Below are 5,485 nucleotides of genomic sequence, written 5' to 3'. Positions count from 1 at the left end.
TTTTGATTTTTGTTTGAGTATTCAGAAGCATGTGATTTCCTCTTCGTGTTTTTGCTTTTGCTATGTTTGCTTGCTTGATCCTAATGAATCTGACAGATCAAGCTGAAATTGAAATGTTTAAGTGATTTAGATCCTAATTTTTTATTAGCTCTGTCTTCTTCGTTCTTACTTGCTTGATCTACCGTTCTTGCTTACTTGCTCCGTTTATATTTGGATTTTGGTTTAAGAGTTTGAAATGTTTTCTACAGAGTTAAAGATAACAGCCAACATTATCTTGATTTTGAGACTGCCATTGAAATATTGCTAATTAGTACTAATTACAGCCACTGGATGCATTCAACCTTTGTTGTTGCAGGCATTATTTGATCTTGAAACACCAACCAGGATCTTAAGAGTGACCTCAAGGATTTATATATCAATTCCACAGTGTAAGGATCTCAATTACATGCTTCAGGAAGATTCATGTTAAGCTTGTTAGGGAGCTTGAGAAAAAGTTTAGCGGCAAGGTTAGCAAACCCTTAACTTGTTTGAAATGCTTGCTTGCTTGCTTGCTTTCTTGCTTTCTTGCTTTCTTGATCTGTCATATGATGTTGATTCACATTCAATTACTTTTTCTTTGTTGCCTTATTAGTTATAAATGTTGTTGGCTTAAAAAGTAATTGAACTTTGAAGAGAAGGAAGATCCAACAATGTACATTTCCCCTGTGTTTGTTCTAGTTGTTGGCTTTTATGGAAAAGCACAGTATATTATTTCAATCTTGGGCCTCTTTATTAGAGTTCAGCTTGACTTTTTGTCACATATATACTGAAATATATTTGACTTAGTATAAAGTATTAATGATTATTATTATGGGTCTCAATTGATTTTCTTTCATTTAGACTTTATAGATCAGATAGATCTGCAGAATTTTTCCTAGTTCTGAATTGTATAATTTTGATGAAATTATTGATGAGCGGATAATTTATATGCTTTTTGGCATTATTTTTAGGTAGTTTTTAGTAGGATCTAGCTACTTTTAGAGATGTTTTTATTAGTTTTTATGCAAAATTCACATTTCTGGACTTTACTATGAGTTTGTGTATTTTTTTGTAATTTCAGGTATTTTCTGGCTTAAATTGAGGAACTTGAGCAAAAATCTGATAGGAGGCTGACAAAGAACTACTGATGCTGTTGGATTCTGACCTCCCTACACTCGAAATGAATTTTCTAGAGCTACAGAACTCCAAATGGTGCGCTTTCAACTGCGTTGGAAAGTAGACATCCAGGGCTTTCCAGCAATATGTAATAGTTTATACTTTATTCGAGTTTAGATGACGTAAACTGGCGTTCAACACCAGTTCCATGCTGCATTCTGAAGTAAAACGCCAGAAACATGTCACAAACCAGAGTTAAACGCCAAAAACACGTTACAACTTGGCATTTAACCCCAAGAGAAGCCTCTGCACGTGTAAATCTCAAGCTCAGCCCAAGCACACATCAAAGTGGGCCCCGGAAGTGGATTTCTACACTTAGACTTATTTATGTAAACCCTAGTAGCTAGTTTAGTATAAATAGAACTTTTTACTATTGTACTGAGGTCTGTCTTTTGACCGGGTCCTTTTCCCTATTTTCGAATTCATATGCCATTGGAGGCTGGCCTCACGGCCATGCCTGGACCTTTATCACTTATGTATTTTCAACGGTGGAGTTTCTACACACCATAGATTAAGGGTGTGGAGCTCTGCTGTTCCTCGAGTATTAATGCAATTACTATTATTCTTCTATTCAATTCAGCTTATTCTTATTTTAAGATATTTGCTGCACTTCAACATGATGAATGTGATGATCCGTGACACTCATCATCATTCTCACCTATGAACGCGTGCCTGACAACCACTTCCATTCTACCTTAGATTGAGCGCGTATATCTTAGCCTCCATTCCGAATGATCGGAGTCTTCGTGGTATAAGCTAGAATTATTGGCGGCCATTCCTAAGATCTGGAAAGTATAAACCTTGTCTGTGGTATTCTGAGTAGGATCTGGGTTGGGATGATTGTGACAAACTTCAAACTCGCAAGTGTTGGGCGTAGTGACAGACGCAAAAGAATCACTGGATTCTATACCAACATGATCGAGAATCGACAGATGATTGGCCGTGCGGTGACAGCGCATTTGGACCATTTTCTCTGAGAGGACGGGAGGTAGCCATTGACGCCGGTGAAACCCGAACATACAGCTTGCCATGGAAAGGAGTAAGAATGATTGGATGAAAGCAGTAGGAAAGCAGAGATTCAGAAGGGACAAAGCATCTCCATACACTTATCTGAAATTTCCACCAATGAATTACATAAGTATCTCTATCTTTATTTTATGCTTTATTTATCTTCATATTCGAAAACCATTATAACCATTAGAATCTGCCTGACTGAGATTTACAAGATGACCAAAGCTTGCTTCATACCAACAATCTCCGTGGGATCGACCCTTACTCATGTAAGGTTTATTACTTGGACGACCCTGTGCACTTGCTGGTTAGTTGTGCGAAGTTGTGAAAAAGAGTGATATTACAAATTGTGCGTACCAAGTTGTTGGCGCCATTGAGATCACAATTTCGTACACCAAGTTTATGGCACCGTTGCCGGGGATTGTTCGAGTTTGGACAACTGACGGTTCATCTTGTTGCTCAGATTAGGTAATTTTCTTTTCAAAAATCTTTCAAAAATTTTTTATTTTGTTTTCGTTTTTCCAAAAAGAAATTTTCGAAAAATCCAAAAATTTTAATAAAATAAAAAATCAAAAAATATATTTTTGTGTTTCTTGTTTGTGTCTTGAGTCAATTTTTAAGTTTGGTGTCGATTGCATGTTTTTAAAATTTATGCATTTTTTCGAAAAACTCATGCATGGTGTTCTTCATGATCCTCAAGTTGTTCTTGACAAAGTCTTCTTGTTTGATCTTTAAATTTTCTTGTTTTGTGTTTTTTGCTGTTTTTCTTATGCATTCTTGCATTCATAGTGTCTAAGCATTGAAAATTTCTAAGTTTGGTGTCTTGCATTGAAATTTTTTTCAAAAATAAGTCTTGATGTTCATCTTGATCTTCAAAGTGTTCTTGGTGTTCATCTTGACATTCATAGTGTTCTTGCATGCATTAGTTGTTTTGATCCAAAATTTTCATGTTGTGAGTCATTTTTGTGTTTTTCTCTCTCATCATTAAAAATTCAAAAAAAAATCAAAAATTATATTTTTCTTGTTTTACTCATAATTTTTGAAATCTTTGGGTTGACTTAGTCAAAATTTTTTAAAATAAGTTGTTTCTTGTTAGTCAAGTCAAGATTTCAATTTTAAAAATCTTATCTTTTCAAAATCTTTTTCAAAAATCAAATCTTTTTCATTTTTCTTCTTATTTTTCGAAAATTTTAAAATTGATTTTCAAAATCTTTTTCTTATCTTTATTTCATGATTTTCAAAAACTTTACTAACAATTAATGTGATTGATTCAAAAATTTGAGGTTTGTTACTTTCTTGTTAAGAAAGTTTCAATCTTTAAATTCTAGAATCATATCTTTTAGTTTCTTGTTAGTCAAGTAATCAATTTTAATTTTAAAAATCAAATCCTTTTTATTTCTTTTTTTAAATCTTTTTCAAAATAATTTTTAATCATATCTTTTTCAAAATATCTTTTTCAAATCATATCTTTTTCAAAATCAATTTCAAAAATCTTTTCTAACTTCTTATCTTTTCAAAATTGATTTTCAAATCTTTTTCAACTAACTAATTGACTTTTTTTTGTTTCTTATCTTTTTCAAAACCACCTAACTACTTTTCTCTCTCTAATTTTCGAAAATCACCATCCATTTTTTTAAAAATTCTTTTTAATTAACTAATTGTTTCAAATTTTAATTTTAATTTTATTTCTTCTCTTAATTTTCGAAAATCACTAACCTTTTTTCAAAAATAATTTTCGAAATTCTCCCCCTCTCATCTCTTTCTATTTATTTTATTTATTTACTAACACTTCTCTTCATCTAAAAATACGAACCCTCTCTTCTCCTTTGTGTTCGAAGTTTTCTTCTCCTTCTTCTATTTTTTTCTTCTTCAACTCACATAAAGGAATCTCTTTACTATGACATTGAGGATTCCTCTTCTTTTTGTTCTCTTCTTTTCCATATGAAAAGGAGCAAGGACAAGGACATTCTTGTTAAAGCAGATCCTGAACCTAAAAGGACTCTGAAGAAGAAGCTAAGAGAAGCTAAAGCTCAACAATCCAGAGAAAACCTTACAAAGAATCTCAAAAAAAAAGAGACATGGCCGAACCCAACAACAATGCAAGGAGGATGCTTGGTGATTATACTTCACCTACTTCCAATTTTTATGGAAGAAGCATCTCAATCCCTACCATTGGAGCAAACAATTTTGAGCTGAAGCCTCAACTAGTTGATTTAATGCAACAGAACTGCAAGTTTCATGGACTTCCATCAGAAGATCCCTATCAGTTTTTAACTGAATTCTTGCAGATCTGTGATACTGTTAAGACTAATGGAGTAGATCCTGAAGTCTACAGGCTCATGCTTTTTCCTTTTGCTGTAAGAGACAGAGCTAGAACATGGTTGGACTCACAACCTAAAGATAGACTGGACTTTTGGGATAAGATGGTCACGGATTTCTTGGCCAAGTTCTTTCCTTCTCAAAAGTTGAGCAAGCTTAGAGTGGATGTTCAGACCTTCAAGCAAAAAGATCGTGAATCCCTCTATGAAGCTTGGGAAAGATACAAGCAGTTGACCAAAAAGTGTCCTTCTGACATGCTTTCAGAGTGGACCATTTTAGATATATTCTATGATGGTCTATCTAAGTTCTCTAAGATTTCACTGGACTATTCTGCAGGTGGATCCATTTACCTAAAGAAAACGCCTGCAGAAGCTCAAGAACTCATTGACATGGTTGTAAATAACCAATTCATGTACACCTCTGAGAGGAAACCTGTGAGTAATGAGACGCCTTAGAAGAAGTGAGTTCTTGAAATTGATACTCTGAATGCCATATTGGCTCAGAACAAAATGTTGACTCAGCAAGTCAACATGATTTCTCAGAGTCTGAATGGATTGCAAAATGCATCCAATAGTACTAAAGAAGCATCTTCTGAAGAAGAAGCTTATGATCTTGAGAACCCTGCAATGGCATAGGTGAATTACATGGGTGAAGCCTATGGAAACACCTATAATCCCTCATCAAGAAATCATCCAAATTTCTCATGGAAGGATCAACAAAAGCCCCAACAAGGCTTTAATAATGGTGGAAGAAACAGTCTTAGCAATAACAAGCCTTTTCCATCATCTTCTTAGCAACAGACAGAGAATTCTGAGCAGAGCCCCTCTAGCTTAGCAAACATAGTATTTGATCTATCTAAGGCCACTTTAAGTTTCATGAGTGAAACAAGGTCCTCCATTAGAAACTTGGAGGCACAAGTGGGTCAACTGAGTAAGAAAATCACTGAAACTCCTCCTAGTAC

The 5,485-nt window shown here is 34.3% G+C and overlaps 1 non-coding gene across 1 annotated transcript; it reads right to left on the bottom strand.

Moving 5' to 3' along the window:
• Nucleotides 1–4,676: 4,676 nt before the first annotated feature.
• Nucleotides 4,677–4,784, bottom strand: LOC112793417 (small nucleolar RNA R71). The gene has a single exon (XR_003198109.1). It is a non-coding gene; the product is annotated as a small nucleolar RNA R71 (small nucleolar RNA).
• Between the last annotated feature and the right edge of the window lie 701 nt (nt 4,785–5,485).

This window comes from Arachis hypogaea, chromosome 3 (assembly GCF_003086295.3).
Source record: "Arachis hypogaea cultivar Tifrunner chromosome 3, arahy.Tifrunner.gnm2.J5K5, whole genome shotgun sequence".
Lineage (NCBI taxonomy): Eukaryota > Viridiplantae > Streptophyta > Magnoliopsida > Fabales > Fabaceae > Arachis > Arachis hypogaea.
The sequence above is the reverse complement of the archived record's forward strand: the minus strand, read 5'-3'. Positions and strand labels throughout refer to the sequence as shown.